General features: G+C 36.0%; 1 pseudogene; it reads right to left on the bottom strand.

The window, feature by feature from the left end:
• Nucleotides 1-15843, bottom strand: part of LOC138162263 (complement component 1 Q subcomponent-binding protein, mitochondrial pseudogene) — a 131477-nt pseudogene extending 115634 nt beyond the window's left edge.
• Nucleotides 15844-18644: the final 2801 nt, after the last annotated feature.

An 18644-nucleotide genomic window follows, 5' to 3' on the forward strand; every position in this document is an offset into this window, starting at 1 on the left:
GGAAGGAAGGAAGGAAGGAAGGAAGGAAGGAAGGAAGGAAGGAAGGATAGAAGGAAGGAAGGAAAGAAGGATGGAAAGAAGAAAGGAAGGAAGAAAGAAAGAAAGAAAGAAAGAAAGAAAGAAAGAAAGAAAGAAAGAAAGAAAGAAAGAAAGAAAGAAAGAAAGAAAGAAAGAAAGGAAGAAAGAAGAAAGAAAGAAAAAAGAAAGAAAGAGAAAGGGAGGAAGGAAGAAAAAAGAAAGAAAGAGAAAGGGAGGAAGGAAGAAAAGAAGGCAGGCAGTCAGGAAGGAAGGAAGGAAGGAAGGAAGGAAGGAAGGAAAGAAGGATGGAAAGAAGAAAGGAAGGAAGGAAGGAAGAAAGAAAGAAAGAAAGAAAGAAAGAAAGAAAGAAAGAAAGAAAGAAAGAAAGAAAGAAAGAGAAAGGGAGGAAGGAAGAAAAGAAAGCAGTAGTCAGGAAGGAAGGAAGGAAGGAAGGAAGGAAGGAAGAAAGGAAGGAAGGAAGGAAGGAAGGAAGGAAGGAAGGAAGGAAGGAAGGAAGGAAGGAAGGAAGGAAGGAAAGAAAGATAGATTTTGTTCTCCTGGCTATCTTAGATGTACTTCATTTTTTTCTATACCATGTTCCCCTCAATTTCCTCAAGCATACGATAAAGGTCACAATAACTCTAGCACCCATCTGAGAGGGTTGTTGTTGGAAAGTCAAATTACACAATACATATAAAATGATTAACCTACTTTAAAGCATTACATAAATGTTTGGTATTATTATTATTGTTAATATTATTCCAATAGCCACTAGCACAATGAGTCTTCATTTACACTGTCAGGAATTGTTTTGAACTTCTAATGGGATTTTCCCATTAGGATATGTTTCCACTCGTACTTTCATTTTCCTTTAAACCCTTCATATTACTGCCATACTTCTCTTCCTTATTTATAGATTCTTTGCATTAGATATAGAAAGGTATATAAAAATATATGGTAGTTCATATAAAAAGAAGGCAATTCATTCACATTGTCATTAGTTATCTAAATGACAAAAGCATCCAAATTGCTACTTCTATCCATAGATTAAAAATTATGTCTTGATTTCACCATTCCAGTCCCATATTCCTACTGGATATCTTTTATCTAGATGTTCCCTAGGAATTTCATGCTATGTTTAGAAAAGAATTCAGCATACATCCTGCCCCCCAAAACAACAACAACAACAATAGCAACCAGTTAAGCAAACAAATGAATAAAACTATTTGTTCTCAAAAGTGCCCTGTTGCTTTTGAGGGTCACCCCATATTTATAGCCCCCAAGTTTGTAGCAATAGATCCATAATTAATTTTTACCTTTTCCATAATATCTATATCAAACTAGTAACAACAAAAATAACAATAACAACAACATTGTTTTCCTTCTACAGTGTCTCTGCAATATATTATTTTTCTCTATCCAAGCTCAGGTAGTCATCACTTGTTGGGATTATAATACCTTCCAAACACATTTCCTGAACTTACTCAATTGCCCACTATGATCAATCCTCTAAATGGTTCTCAAATTGCTATTCCAAAACACATCTAGACATATAATACAAACCTCCAAGCACACATATATGCACAGGCATATATGCACAGGCATGTACATACATTAAAAATTTGTCAATGGCTCCCTATTGATTTATGAATAAAATACAATGTCTCCAGTCTAGTGTTTAAAATCCTAAGGAATATTGAGTTCACTTACCTTTTTCATATTATCATTTCTTATCATTGAACCTTCACATATTTTGAGTGACTGATGTTCTTTGTAGCAATTCTTGTATAGCGTTTCTCCTCTCCTTCTATGGTATTTGTCACACTCTATAAAAGGTTCCCTATTTCTACAATGCATCACCCATTTATGACAAAAATTAAAACCCCTTTTTAAATTTTTTATAAAATTTTTGTGAAATTTATTTTTGATTTTCAACATTAATTTCCACAAGACTATGAGTTACATATTTTCTACCCTTCTTTGTCTTACTCCCAAACCAAGATAGCTAGCCTACTGAGTACCCCTTTCCCCATTCTGCTCTCTTCCATATTCTCCCCCATACTCCCTCTAACTTTCTAGTAGGAAAAGATGGATTTCTTTACCCCACTGCCTGCATATCTTATTTCTCAGGTGCATGCAAAAAAATAAAAAACTAAGCATTTGTTAACATTTGTTTTTAAAAACTTTGATTTGCAGATTCTTTTCCTTTTTCCCTTCTCACCCAACCCCACTGGGAAAATAAGCAATTCAATATAGGTTTTACATGTGTAGTTACACAAAACTTTCCATAGTAGTTATATTGCGAAAGACTAACCACATTTTCCTCCATCCTATCCCGCCTCCCACCCATTCTATTCTCTACCTTGACCCTCTCACTTTTCAAACACATATACTTCTAACTACCTTCTCCCCCAACCTGCCCTCCCCTCCATTATTTTCTCTCTCATCCCCTTCCCCTTATTATCCTGTAGGAAGAGATACCTTATTTAATGTGTATGTCATTCTCTCCCTAAGCCAAACACAATGAGAGTAGGGTTGACCCATTCCCTTTCACCTTCCTGCTCTTCCCCTCTAATATAATAGTTTTCTCTTGCCTCTTTTGCATGAGATAATTTACCCTAATCTATCTTTCCCTTTCTCTTTCTACCAAACTTTTTCCTTTCTCACCTCTCAATTTTATTTTTAGATAAAATCCCTTCATATGTAGCTCATGCTGTGCTCCCTGTTGATGTATACATGTACATACATATGCACACAATCAAATATTTATTTATATATGCACTCTCCTATACATACACACACACACACATACACACTCTTCAACTATCCTCATACTGATAAAAGTCTTATGAGTTAAAATCATTCTTTTCATATGGGAACATAAATAGTTCAACTTTAATAAATTCCTTATGATTTTCTTGTTACCTTCCCATGCAAATCTTGCTTCTTGTATTTGAAAGTCAAATTTTCTGTTCAGCTCTGGTTTTTACATCAAGAATCCTTGAAAACCCTCTATTTCATTGAATGACTATATTTTCCCCTGAAGCATTATACTCAGTTTTGCTGGGTAGGTGATTCTTGGTTTTAATCCTAACCCCTTTGACCTCTGGATTATCATATTGCAAGCCCTTCAGTACCTTAATATAGAAGCTACTAGGTCTTGTGTTGTCCTGATTGTGCTTCCACAATTTTCAAATTGTTTCTTCCTGACTTCTTGCAGTATTTTCTCCTTGACCTGAAAACTCTGGAATTTAGCTATAGTATTACTATGTGTTTTCTTTTTGGTCGAGGCAAGAGGTGAATTCTTTCAATTTCTAATTTTCCCTCTGCTTCTAGAATATCAGGGCAATTTTGCATGAGAATTTCTTGAAAGATGTTGTCTAAGCTCTTTTTTTAAATAGCTTTCATGTAGTCCAATAAATTTTAAATTATGTCTCCTGGACCTATTTTCCAGATCAGTGGTTTTTCCAATGAGATATTTCACATTGCCTTCAATTTGTTTTTCATTTGTTTGGATTGGTTTAATGTATCTTGATTTCTCATAAAGTGATTAGCTTCCATTTGCTTCAATCTAATTTTGAAGGAATTTTTCTCTTCAGTGAGTTTTTGAAATTCCTTTTCCATCTGGCAAATTTGGCTTTTTAAAGTGTTCTCCTCATTGCCTTTTGGGGCCTTTTTTGCCATTTGTGTCAGACTATTTTTTAAGGTGTTATTTTCTTCAGTATATTTTGGGTCTCCTTTAGCATGCTGTTGACTCACTTTTCATAATTTTCTTGCATCATTCTCATTTTTTTCCCCAATTTTTCCTCCATGTCTCTTACTTGGTTTTCAAAATCCTTCTTGAGCTCCTCAATGCCCTGGAACCAATTCATATTTTTCTTATAATATTTTAATACAGGAGTTCTCACTTTGTTGTCTTCCCATTACATGCTTTGATCCTTTTTGTCCCCAAAAAAGGATTCTGTGGTATATTTGTACTTGCTCATATTGCCAGCCAATTACTTAACTTTTGAGCTCTTTTCCATGGTAGAACGTTGCTTCTAGATTGCAGAGAGATTTGTCCCAACTTGCTGGGGTTTTTGTAGCTGCCAGAGCTGTTAGTAAGGTGCCCTCTCTGCAGCCCCCACAAGTTCTGGCATACTGGCCACACACCCCAGCACCATCACCCAAGCCCATGATTCAGATCCAAGTAGGTTAAAGCAAGAGAAATTACCCTCCAAATGGTCACTTGGTGCCTTATGATCTGTGAGCCAGGAGTTCCATATGGAGCCAGGCAGCCTGTGACCCCACCTCAGCCACTTCTAGGCCTGGGAGCAGGGGCCAGACCACACTCTTCTCCACCCTGTTCCAATAGAGTTCCCTACTTATTTTTTCTTTCTTTTTGGTGTTTATGGGTTGGTAAGTCTGGAAACTGTCACAGCTGCTGGTGATTCACTCTTCTGAAATCTGCTCAGGACACTACTGATTGGACCACCCTGGGGCTGGACCACATGGTTCACATGGGACTGTGCTCAGCTCCCAGTGCAGTGAGATAGTCCTTTCATTTTGGCCTGCCAGGCTGCCTTCAGTGGTAAATTTGTTTCTCTCTGTCACTTTGTGGCTTCCGTAGCTCTGAAATTTGTTTAGAGTAACTTTTTTTTTACATGTATTGGGGTTGGTGGGAGCCAGAGCTGCACAAAGGTCCTGTTTTTACTCCACCATCTTGGCTCCAACCCCCCCCCCAAGTTACACTATTTTTAAAGTGTTATTTTCTTCAGTATTAGCAGGCCATTGGCGTGATTTTCACGATTTTTTTTTTACATCATTCTCATTTATTTTCCCAATTTTTTCCATCACATCTCTTTATTGATTTTCAAAATCCTTCTTGACCTCCTCCATGGCCTGTAACTAGTTCATACTTTTCTTGGAAGGTTTTGATGCAGGAGTTTTGAATTCATTGACTTCTGGTTTCATGTTTTGATCCTTTTTGTCTCCAAAGAAGGATTCGACGGTCTTCTTGCACTTCCTCTGCTTTCCCATTTTGCCAGCCAATTACTTGACTTTTGCCATGATTGAACTTTGCTTCCAGAGTGGAGTGAGCTATTCCCCAAATTGCAGGGGTTTTCACAAATGTTGTCAGAAGTCTGAGGAGATGTCCTCTCTAGAGAGATCCCAAGCTCAGCCAGACTGCCACACACCCCAGGACCCCCACCCAAGACCATGATCCAGATCCAAGCAGGTCAAAGCAAGAGCAATTACCCTCTGAGTGGGCATTTGTTCCCCCTATGATCTGCAGGCCAGAAGCTGCATAGGCAGCCATAATGCAGCAGCTGCAGTCGCTGTGCCTCTACCACTTCTTGCCATGGTGGAAAGGGACAGACTATACTCTTCTATCACCTGGTTACAACAGAGTTTCCCACTGACCTTTTAATGTTCTTTGGCATTTATGGGTTGAAATGTTTAGAAATTGCCACAGCTGCTGGTGATTCACATTCCTGAAGTCTGCTCTGGTCTGGGCCACTGGTTGGGGCCTTCCTGGGGCCAGAACCACATGGGTCATGCTGGACTGCACTAGGTTCCCAGTGTGGTATGATAGACCCTTCCTGTTGGCCTTCCAAGATGCCTTCAATGGGAGATTTGTTTCCCTCTGTCACTTTGTCGGTTGTGTAGCTCTAAAATTTGTTTAGAGTCATATTTTACAGGTATTGGAAATGGTAGGAGCCAGAGCCCAGTGGAGTTCCAGTTTTTACTCCTCCAACTTGCTTCCCACCCACCCTTTCTTCTTTCAAAGTACATATTGGGTGCACCTTACTTTGCAATGGCTTTATCCCTAATTTTTAGGATTTTCTTCCACTTTAATATATCATGCATAATTTTATGTATGTCTTTTACTTATTTACTTGGGTACATTTTATCCCCTCCTCACTTTTTCAAAGACAATGTAATTGAGAAGAGATACTATTTAATTTTGTTTTGAATTTCACATTACTTAAAATAATACTTATACACTGCATTTCATATAGTGACTGATTAATTCATAAGAACAGAGTCAAATAATTTATTCAATTCATCTAAAATTGTTTGATTGATGAAATGTGTTGTTTGTGTTCTGTTGAGAATCCCTCCTCTTCTTTTCAAAGTATTCCAAAGAAAAACTATTTAAGTCTCTGTGAGAGGGGCTAATACTCTTTTTTTTACCTTCAGTATCAAATTTAACTTTGTGTATCCTAAAAACAAAGATGGGGAGAAAATACAATGTAGGTCAGATATTTTTAAATGATTACTTCCTTCAAACCTATATACTGTATGGGTGATATGTTTACTTATTAAATTTCCATCCTCATTAATAGTAATAATATTTATACTATTAATAATAATACAGTCTATCATCCACTATGTGCCAAGCATTGTGCTTTACAAATATTTCATTTGATAGGAGGTAGGTGCTATTTCTATCCCCATTTTAGAGATGAAGAAATGAGGCAGAAAAACACTAACTGTCATGCCCAGAGTCACATACTTAGTATTTGAACTCAGGTCCTTCCTTTATCCAAATCCAGCATTCTGTCCAGTGAGACACCTAGGTCCCTATCCATGCATTTATAAGTTGCATAGTAGGTACCAAAATGCACAAATTCACAAAAAGTTTCCAAAATAGAGGAAATCAGAGTTCTGAAAAGAAAACAAAACCAGAAATGAGGTAATATACTCACAAAATAATGAACCTGGCATCAGAAAAACAAAGTTCTAGACGCAGTTCCTCCTATGACTATAACCTAAGTATACAGAAGTCACTTAGATGAGGGGTACTTATGGCACATTGGAATGCAAATTGGACTTGGAGTCAAGAGAGCTTGGTTTAATTTCTGCCTTATATATGTGCAGACTAGGTTACCAAGAATAAATTACTTAACCTTAGATACTCTCAATTATCTCCTCTACAAAATGAAGATAATAATATTTATGACTATCTACTGGACTAGGTAATTGTGAGGAAAGCACTTGGAAACATTAAAGCACTATATAATTGTGAATTGTTTTTAAAATTTTTGACCTCCAGTTCCCCCATCTGCAAAATGATAATATTAATATTGATTCTACTACATTAAGGAATCTTTGCAGGCCTGAATGAGATAACATGTATAAAGAATTTTTTGATCTCAGAAGACAATATAATTTTTTTAAATGGTTACATAATGGAGCTCAAAAACATACACAAAGCTCATGTGATGGCATTTTCCCATGTGAAAAGACTGATAAGACTGTTTCCAGAAGTATCATATTGATAGAGACTAGAAGTCCCTTACAGAAATTATGTAGTTTTGGGAACATTTATAAGTGCCTCTAGGTTAATAACAACATGATTAGGAAGCTGTCTATATGGAACTGGTACTGGGACTTACTTCAAAAACACTGAGTCAAACTCAACCCAACCCCTTTAACCCTACTCCCATTCTACTCTGCTCTGATGATGTGAGATCACTGTCTTGTGAGAGACAATGATATTAGAGGAGAGACCTTTAGAACTTCTCCTCTATGATGTCATGTGACCCTCTGAAAAGGTTTGGGTCATTGCCCTCTAAATCTGTTCCTTTCCATTATATGTGAAAGGAATATAACCTCTGATTTTATGAGTTTGGAAGTCATGAGAGCAAGCCCCAGGAATCCGGAATTTAGAGACCAGACTGAGTTAAAGAGTGACGTTTGAGATCTTTCTTGAAGAGTGCTATTCACTGAATGGGCATTACCTCTCTCTGAGTATGTGAAAAGGCCTTAGCCTAAAAGGTCCAAGGTCTCCCATTGCATCCTTGGTCATCTCCAGTTATCCTGATGAATATCTAGACACTGGACCCAAATAACTCTGGAGAAAGTGAAGTTAGTGATCTTGTACAGCTCTCCCTCCCTCAAAACAAAGTGAACTGCAAGACATGTCATCATTTCCCTGATGCCATGGGCCTCTTCAAAAACAAAGACAAATATAATGGAAACTGATCTATGAACCCATCCAGCAGTCCAAAGCTGGACATGATGGGGACAATGTTATATAGGAAATAAGCAGAAGTATACATATGTGTATATAGACATTGGGGGGGACCCCGGATGACTAGGGGCGATTTGTATGATTGTTCTTGCTGTATCTTCAGTTATTCTTTGTAAAAGTTAATTGATGCTAAGTAACTGAAAGAAACTGGGTCACTGCACCCTGATATATGTAAGAGTAGGAGGAATATATCCAGCGGAGGCAAGAACCAATGACATTAGAGAAGAAACACCATAAAAGTCTCAAGGGCAGAGGTAGCCTGACTAACTTGGGGACAATAAAATATATCTTCTAGACTTATGATATTTTCTCTCAAAAAATCTTGGTATGTTTTAGAACTGACTTTTCTTTATAAGAACAGCATATGTTTATAATTTACTTTGAGGTTTACAAAATACTTTAGTCCTAATAACCCTGTCAGGTATTATTATCCTTATTTATTTTCAAATAGGAAACTGGACCTTTAAGCATTTAAAAGAATTTTCCAAGGACATATAGTAAACAAGTGCCAAAACCAAAACTTAAACCCAGATTTCCTGAATCCAACTCCAAAGTACTTTCTACTCTAACATGCTGCCTGGTATTTCTATGGAAAAGGATCAAATATTCTTCCCACTTTAAAATTCAGAGAAGCATCAGGAAGAAAATAGGAAATGGATATGAGTGGTTGCCCTGACCAGTTTTTTATTTGTTTGTTTGTTTTTACTGCTGGAAGAATTAAGTTCTGACTCTCTTGGGGTGGGGGTAGTGACCCTCTCTTCTGCCTAAAAAATTCAATCCAAAAACCATTTCTAGGAAAGCTCATCATAAGAGTAAATACGGGACAAGGTGATTACTAAAGGAATCAGAAATAACAATAAACTTTGGTCTTAATATTGAATTACTTTCATCATCAATATTCATGAAGAAATAGGTCAGAATTTACTCTAAAACTCCAAACCTGACGTTAATATGAAATACTGCCTCAGCCATATAATTGACACAACTTGGCATTTACTTACTGCTGAAATCTACCTTTAAATATTCCATTATCATAGAGAAAGGGTGGAAGAACCCAAAAGAAATCACCCTGGAGAAATAAATCAAGACATTAAGAGGTGTCTGAAATTTGATGTGGGAAGGAAAGTAAATGAGAAGATTAGTAGGTGGACTTTTCTGCAATAAAAGCACCAGGAAAATAGCATGAGAAATTAGAAGCATATTTGGGGGGAATAAAATAGAAATTAAAAGATTGTATCAATAATATTTCAGCATTGGAACTAAATAAAAATTTTATAATCAGTGAAATAGTTGTTAGTATTGTCTAAATGATAAGGGTAGATTTAAGATATAAAGTTATCATTTAATACTTTTTATCAATTTTATTTATGCATGAGAGAAAGAAAACTGATAGTTTCAAATAATTATTTCAAATACACATATACATACAGACACATACATTCAAACACATATACATACAGACATATATTCATATAAATAGCTCTAGCTATATATAATTAAATACACAGTATATATAGACTTATTATATATACACGCATATGTACATTCACATTTACAAATATATACATGGGCAAATCTTGAATCTAACATATTCAAATTTACTAACTGTAAGTACAAAGTCATACATGGACTCAAAAAACCAGTTTGGGATGAGTGGAATGTCTTTCGTTGATTATTAATTTGAAAACAAACAATAAAATGTTTGTTTTAGTTATTAAATGTATGTCAGTACTATGACAGGGTAGCCAAGAAAATCAGTATTAGGATCTATTAAATAAGACATGGTATCTAAAATACAGCAGTGAAAATTCTATTGTTATACAAAGAGACCAGACTTTGGAGCAGGGTACCAATAGGAGCGGGTAGACCTACTTTCTGCTGAAGGCGGGTGATCTACTTCCTCCTAATGGTGAGCTTCTTCCCTATGTCTTGACTATTCGTTCACTCTACCTAGGGTATCCTCAACATGGTACTCCTGACATATTGCTTACATGGTTGTCGAAATACATGGCATCATCTTCCTTCTATGACCCTACATAAAAGTTTCTTGGCAGCCTGCTTCCAGAAAAGCAGATATAATGGAAAAACATTGCTCCCTGATTCATTTGGCTCCTCTAACATGTGAAAAACATGAGCCTTTCAATCGTCTACTGAGCCTGAACGAAGCAGGCATTCAAGAGCTTTGAGTGGCCAAGGAATTTCTACTTTTCTAAGTAAAATTAAGTGATAACGTAGTGCCAATAACTGATGACTGACATCAACCATACATTGCTCTAGGAGGCTTCAGTCAAAAGTATTACAAAATAAACCCAACTCCTCAGAATTACCACTAGATCCTTGTGAGGTCATATATTTGTCAATTTCTGAGTATTTTCATCCAAACTTATATTCACACTGATTAGTCATGTGTCTCAGAGCAAGGCCTAGATTTTTCCCTTCCTTGAGATTTTTGGAGTACATATAAAGAATCGCAGTGTTACTATAATGCTATCAGTTGAAAATCCCATTCTAGTGTTTTCTCCCCAATATTAATTACTAGTGATTGTTGTCTCAGTACCATGTAACCAATCAAAATAAATTAGATTTTATAAATATAAAGGAATATTTATTGAGGAGATATAATAAGGACAGAAGTACAAATGCCCTCATCCAATGTAGGGGTATCTTTTTCCCTTTGACACATTGGACCCTAAGAATGGTGGACTCAAATTTAAAGCATTTTTTTCTTTTAAATATATTTATTTTTAGTTTTCAACATTCACTTCCACAAGATTATTAGTTCCAAATTTTCTCCCCATCTCTTCCCTCCCCTCACCCAAAGACAGTGTGCATTCTTATTTTCCCACAATCTGCCTTCCCTTCTGTCACAAGCCCTTCTCTTTTCCCCTCCCTGATCTATTTTCCTGTAGGGCATTATAGATTTCTAGACCCCACTGACTGTATATCTAATTTCCCAATTGCATTTGAAAACAATTTTAACATTTGTTTTTAAAACTTTGAGCTCTGAATTCTTTCTGTTTCTCACTCTGTACCTGTCCTCATTGAGAAGGCAAGCAATTTGATATAGGTTATACATACATAGTCATGCAAAACACTTCCATAACAGTTATGTTATGAAAGACTAAGTAAATTTTCCTCCATCTTATCTTGCCCCCTCAATTATTTTATTCTCTCTTTTGCTCCTGTTCCTCCTGAAAAGTGTTTACTTCTGATTACCTCCTCTCCCAATCTGCCCTCCCCTTTATCATCCATCCCTTATGCTCTTTCCCCCTACTTTCCTGTAGGGTACCACAGATTTCTGTACCCAATTGAGGGTATATGTTACTCTCTCCTTAAGCCAAATCCAATGAGAGTGAGGTTCACTCATTCCCTCCCACCTTCCCCCTCTTCCAATCTAATGTAAAGACTTTTCTTGCCTCTTTAAAGTGAGGTAATTTTCCCCATTTTACCTCTCCCTTTCTCCAAGGGGTAACCTACTGTTGTTGCTTGGGGCTTCCAAATGAGATGCTTAAGTTTTCTTTGGTGTTCTTGAGATAGCTGCAATGATATCTTTTCCTTTGGAATGATGCACTCAGATATATGGAAGTGACAAAGAGGTGGGTAGTATGATGATGATGATGATGATGATGATGATGATACTTTTTCAAATAATGACAGTAGAGTGTTGTTCAAGTTTATTCAAGTAGTTATAGAATGCAGAAAGTCATCAATGTTTAGTGGAAAAAAGAATGGGCTAGAATTTGTGAATCCTATATTTGATTCTGGATCCTGGCACCAAATACCAATATGGTTTGAACAAATCATTTGACCTCTCTTGACCTTAGTTTATTCATATAATAAAAAGAAGGCATTTGAGTATATTATCTCTAATATTCTGTCTATTCCTAAATTTATTAATCTTTCTAGTTTATCTGGTTGTTGTACAGTACTCTAATGATTGAATAAAATATCCTTCATTGAATGTAAGTTACATGGTTCTTTTAAAATAATTGTTCTTTCATAGAAACACAGATTTAAGACTGGAAGAGATGTTGAACACCATATATCCTTCTTATATTAAAGATAATGAACTTATTGTGTGTTCATAAAATTTTAGAAGAATATAAGCTATTTCTAGGGGAAAGGTAGGTTGAGCAGAGGACAGAAAATTGGGACTGGATTCAGAACAACAAAAAACAGTTCAAATTTTGCCTCAGACACTAACTAGATGTGTGATTCTAAACAATTCAATTCCCCTCTGTCTACCTCAGTTTCATCAACTGCAAAATGAAGATACTAATGGCACCTGTCTCTTTGTGTTGTTGTGAGGATAAAATGAGGTAATATTTGTAAAGCACCTATTATAGCACCTGTAACACAGCTAGGTTGCATAGTGAATAGAATTCTGGGCCTGGAGTCAGGAAGACCTGGGTTCAAATTTGCCCTCAGGAACTTACTAGTTGTTTGACTCTGGGCAAGTTACTTAAGGTTGCTTCCCTCAGTGTCCTCATCTGAATAATGAGCTACAAAAGGAAATGGCAAACTACTGCAATATATTTGCCAAGATGCCAAATGTTGTCATAAAGGGGTGGACATGAGTAATTGACTAAACAACAACAAATATCATAGTGCCTGACACATAGTAGGCACTTGAAAGGTACTTCCTTCTTTGAGGGCAAGAACTCTTTGATATTTTATCTTTATATACCCCAGCAAATATCATGATGCCTTATACATAGTAGGCACTTAATGAATGGAAAGTTAGAATTTATGCCTCTGTTTATGTTGAGTGGGTCTCCATTAGTTTTCTTTGTATCCATATAACTCAGTTGATGCATTTTAATGCTTGTGGTGAACCACAATAGATTTTTCTAAAGACATCACCATTGTAATGATGTAAGATATGGTCTAATGATGAAAATCACCAGGAATCAGCAAATAATGCAGAACTTTACAGACCATATTGCTACTAGGGGTAAGAAACAGTAGTGAAGCACATTTTATATTGCAAGTTTTTATTGGATTACTTCATCTGGTATTAGGAATCTGTCTTCTAAATACCCTAGGGAAAAGGATCAGTTTATCTACCAAAGACTGTTCCTCTCTCTAACTGAAATACATTAGCTGAGATCAGCTTGTACCATTTGAGGCAGACTGAACTAATAAAACATGGCTTTGGGACCTTTCTATTCAAAGCTTTTCTCTGTTTAATTCTCTGCTACTAGAATCAGATGGTAACCTGATCCCTGTGACCTTTTTAGCATACCAATCTCTTCAGGCAGACCTACACTGGCATATCTGCGAACCTCCTGTGACCTTTCTCTATACTCCCCTTCATGCCGTCACAACTTACATCCTAGAAAACATCAAAAGAATTGATCATGTTCTCTGCAAATTAAAACAATTTCATTACACCTACATAGGTGTATCACATCATGGACAGCCTGGGGATTGGATAAGTACAACCTGTTCTTAAGCTCATCCCACAGATATTCTGTTATCTTATTACAAAATAGGAAATGACATTCTCACTTACCTCACCAATTTTCAGAATTATGCACTAAAATCAGATCCCACTAAAATCTATTTGAAACACTGAAATTATTCTATAGTATAATGCATGTGGATTTTTAGACTGAGATAACTTGATTGTACACAGTAATGTGGAAAATTGAAAAGAATTGATTCTTAATATGCACTATTAATACAGGGAGCAAGAGAGAGAGAGAGAGAGAGAGAGAGAGAGAGAGAGAGAGAGAGAGGAAGCCTATATTTGGGCTCTTCACTGGCTTTTAGTGAACTATAAGCTTGATGTATGTCAATACATATAATGATGATACCATGTTAAGCTACACCAGGCATATCATAGTGTCAAAAATGAGGGAAAATCTAGTAGTACTTTCTCTGCTTTGGTTTGCCACCATTTGGAGCAACAAAGCTAATTCTACATGTTATAGTTGCAGAAGTCCATTGGCAATTTCCAAGTACAATGCATAGAAAGGAGATCAGGATGATGAAGAACAGGGGTATTCTGGAGCCACTTTGAAATGAATCTGGAAAGCTGATTATTAAATTTTCAATATTCATACTTAAGAAATTTGCAAATGCTATGCATAACAGCTTGACTGCATTTTTTCCCTATTGACTTAAGAAAGTGATGAGGAAATTATTATAATACATTTTGAACCTAAAAGTCCAAGTTTGTTAAACATTTTCTAGTGTGCTTCTGATGAAGGGACTCTAAACCATGCTATAGGAATGATATAACCTATTATAATGATTAACTTATTTTAAGACCAAGCAAAATATATGTATATATTTTCTAAATGTCCATATGATTCCCTTCTCAGAAACTTCATAGTGTTTATATTAAATGAAAAGGTAAGAGTACAGTCACCCAAAGCATCCATTTAGGAAAGTCACCAATATTTAGGCAAATGTGTGTTTCCCTCTCTTAATTTGAACTTATACTCATCTCTAGCTAAGCCACAGACCTCTTCATGGTTTGAGTAAAATTCAAGTTATTGGTTACAACAGCAGATCATTTTGTAATGTCATCTAATAGGCACTGAAATATGAAGTTGGAGAAAGGACAAAACATTCTTAGAAATTTCATTGTTTCTAGAGGAAGAAGAGACATTTGGTAGCACCAGCACAAACTTTCTATTATGAGAAATCCATCAGACCATTGGCCCTTATGTCTCCCTACTACTCCATTCCTTGTTTCTCTCTTTGACAGGTGTTTTTATGCTGTGGATTTTTTCTGAGTCAAAAATTTATGTCCTCATTACTTCCTCTTTGATGCCAGAACCTCAGTCATTGGTTCTGAAATAATTTCCAGTTTCAAGTAAGTTCCCAGGGCATGACCAAGTATTTCACCCCATTAAAAGAGAATTCCTCTTTCACCTAGGGATGTGCCTGAACATGTTCACTCCTCCTGAGTGAACAATCAATATATGTCCTAGTCTGATAAATGTATCATGTCATAGCATTTAACTTATGTTAGCTGGGGCTGTCTAGGCTGACCTCCACACTTACTTAATCAATTAACCAATACTCATTCATTACACATTTACAACATGGAAGATGTTGTGCTGTGCCTTAAGGATTATAAGGAAAGGTAAAAAGCACCACTTAGAGGGCACAAGTAAACTCTTTTCAAGCATATGATTGGCTATCATTTTTTTTATCATATCATAAGCATGATTAGACTTGTTTATTGGCCCCAGCTGCAATAATGACAAGTAGATTTTGTTCAATCAAAGTAGACTGCTAAAAATATTAGTGCTTTCCAAAGATGTTATGGGCTAGCTTAAAAGAGAATGGATTCTCCATAGGAAGAGGCTTTAATACCCAAATCCCAGAAATTTGGAATTGTGAAGGACCTCATCAGCCAGCTAATACTTACTTGAATTAGAAATTCCTCTTTTGGACAACTCAGTTAGGGTACTTTTATTTGGGTTTGTTTTTTGTTTTTGGTTTTTGGTTTTTGGTTTGTTTTTTGGTTTCATTCCCCACCCCCACCCCCGATATTTAAGACTAACCTTACCTTTTGGTAATGTCTACCTAAATCTCCTCTTCATGTTCTCTTAGTTCCAATGGAAAAAGACCTATGACTCTACCCCATGAAAATCACTCAAATACCTGTGAACAGCTATCTTTCCTCTTAGTATTCTCTTCTCCAGGTTAAATATGCTTATTTCCTTTACCGGTTCCTCATAAGCAACGGACTTAAAGCCCTTTATCTTCCTGTCTGTCTTCTTGTGGCTACTCATCAGCTTATTAATGTCCTTCTTAAGCTGCTGTGCTTCAGAACTTAATACCATACTCTGGATGTATTCCAACAAAGGCAAAGGATAATAGGATTATCACCTCACCTCTGGAAGCTAAGCCTTCTTTTCTGAGAGCCTTTACGAGACAGAATTAGCTTTTTGTCTTCTTGATTGCACTGCTTACGCATACTGAGATTCTTCACACAGAGAATGGACAATCATTGGTGTAGATATGCTGGAGGAGATTCCTGCTCAGGAGTATACTTAAAGAAGATGGCTTGTGAGGGCCATTGGAACTCAGAACTTATGATCATCATTGTTCTATAATTCTGTGATTAAATTAAATTTAATTCAATTAATTATTATGTATAATATATAATATTATATGTAATACTATAATTATAAATAATATAATAATATTATACAATATAATATATGACTATAATAATTATTAATAAAATTAATAATAAATTTAAAAAATGATTTAAATTTAATTAAAATGCCTTTTTGGAGTAAGACATTTGGGCAATAGCTGCAATGAAAAGAGGTTTAAAGGAAGAAACATGAAAATTTTAAAGATTCTAGGCAGGGATTTCTCTACATATTGTTATTTCGATTAAATATTTATGAAGGAGGCTTGTCAATACAAAGCTGATTGCTAAAGGCAGAGAAAAATAAGACTAGTTGAAATCATGTGAAGATACCTCAGTGGGGAAGGAATGTCTTTTTATTTATTTTTTCACTTTTTTGGAGGGGGGAAGGCAGGGTAATTGGGATTAAGTGACTTACTCAAGGTCACACAGCCAGTAAGTGTTAAGTGTCTGAGGTCACATTTGAACTCAGGTCCTCCTGACTCCAGGACCAGTTCTCTATTCACTGTGCCACCTAGCAGCCCCAAGGAATGTCTTTTGAGTGAAAAAAAAAAACAAACAAACCTAATTTCGAATTTCTGCTCTAACAAATACTACCTTTGTGGACCTCAGTCAGGCAACTTAAAATTCTTGGGGACTGAGTTTCCTCATCTGCAAAATGGGGAGTATGAATTATGTGATGTCTAAAATTTCTCCCTTCTCTAAGACTTTATTATTTGAAAAGAGAGGATAATTTCAAATTATGATTTTAGAAGTTGGCAAGAAGAAGCAGTTGACAGGAGAAAAGGAAGTCATAAAAAAGACATGTCAGGAGGGTAATGTGACAGAGAGATGTTAAAATTTTCCCATAAAAATTTAACCCATTTCTTAAAAAAAAAGAAAGAAAAGAGATGTTCAAAGAAAAAAAGCACTAGAACTTTGATACAAAATTTATTTCTGACCCTATGAAGTAAAGACAATCTTGGCAGATGGTTTTTTTATTGTTACTCCTTTGTTCTCAGAGGACCATTGGCATCATTAGTATGATATCTTGATGTGCACATGAGTTGAATTTGAGTGAGGCAAAGCTTCATAAAGTGCCCACCATCACTCTCTCCTTCAGAGTCATTGGAGTTCAGTGGCAAAACAAAGGTCAAGATGAATTGCAATGTCCCAGGATGCAATGGGTAGCATTGCAATTTTTTTTAAATTAAGGTCTTCCCCAGGTCTCAGGTTGTCTGAAGTCATGCTACTTCAGTGACTAAGAAATAGGAAGAATTGAGATAAAAGATGGCCCAATTTATCATTCCAGAAATATCAGTCTGGAGCGGAAGACCCTCAGAGTTTCTGGCTATAACAGAAAGTAATTGCCCTTTATGCTTATTCTAAGCCATTATCACTTAAAAATTGATTCACAGAGGTTTGTGCCATGGCTACATGTGGCCATTTGATGAAAACCAGAATAATTTTGGAATAAAAGTGTAGTCAAATAGCTCCATTGAAAACACAGTGGACTTTTTTAAAAAATCTGCTTTTCAGAGCTATCTTTCAAGAACTCAAACAAAAAAAGGAAAACCGCAAAGGGCAGAAATTGCTTGTTTCCAGAGGAGGAAGAGGAGAATGAGATGGAGAAGGTGAAGAAGGAGAAGGAGGAAGAGAATGAGGAAGAGGAATAGATGAAGGAGGAGGAAGAGAAAAGGGTGAGAAAGGAGAACAAACTGGTATTTCCTAACCCAGAAAGCAGCTATTACTACTGTCAGATAACATGTTAAAATTAATTAACACAAATCATTCTTCTAAGAACCTGTTTCACTCCTTCCCAAAAACACATGCTCCATGAGAGGCAAAGCCTTGAATTTAGATCATAATAGCAGCGAGGCACAGATGTAACAAATATGTGTGACAAGGTGGTAGTTAGTGGATTTTTGCTGATGGGATCAGACAAAGCTGCATCTATATAGATATGAAATGGTTAATCAGGAGGAATGATATCATTTTAAAGAGTACATAAGAAGTGTAGCTTAAAACCTTGTCAAATTCATCAATTATGTGGAGACATTCAAAAAGAAAATATTTTAAAACTCAAAAGTTGAAGTTAGAAGCCTGAGAAATTAGGAAAATCATGTCAGTGATGAAAACAGAAAATCCTGTTCACAGTTATGTAAATGTTTTACAAGTAACAAAAGAGACAAAGCATGGTCTATGGAATGGTAAATCCAACCAAGAAATCTAAATTGTATGATTAATTTCAAAGGTTGATAAGGAAAAAGTATATGAAAGTGGTAGGAGTGCATCTGGTGGATATACCTGGTAGACCTGGACATGATCTCATTCGCTGATGTGCCTTCAAAAGTAAAAGGTAGCTAGGTTGTCATGGGTTATAAAAACATATATCAGAAATACTCTCATGCTGATGATTTTGACCTGGCCATTTACTTGGTATCATTACTTAAAGTAATTTACTACAAATGGAAATGAAACATATATGAAGGTGGAAACATGAGT

The sequence above is a fragment of the Petaurus breviceps genome, unplaced genomic scaffold (assembly GCF_028583685.1).
Source record: "Petaurus breviceps papuanus isolate PSGF00001 unplaced genomic scaffold, PetGlider_PUasm1.0 186, whole genome shotgun sequence".
Taxonomy (NCBI): Eukaryota; Metazoa; Chordata; class Mammalia; order Diprotodontia; family Petauridae; genus Petaurus; species Petaurus breviceps.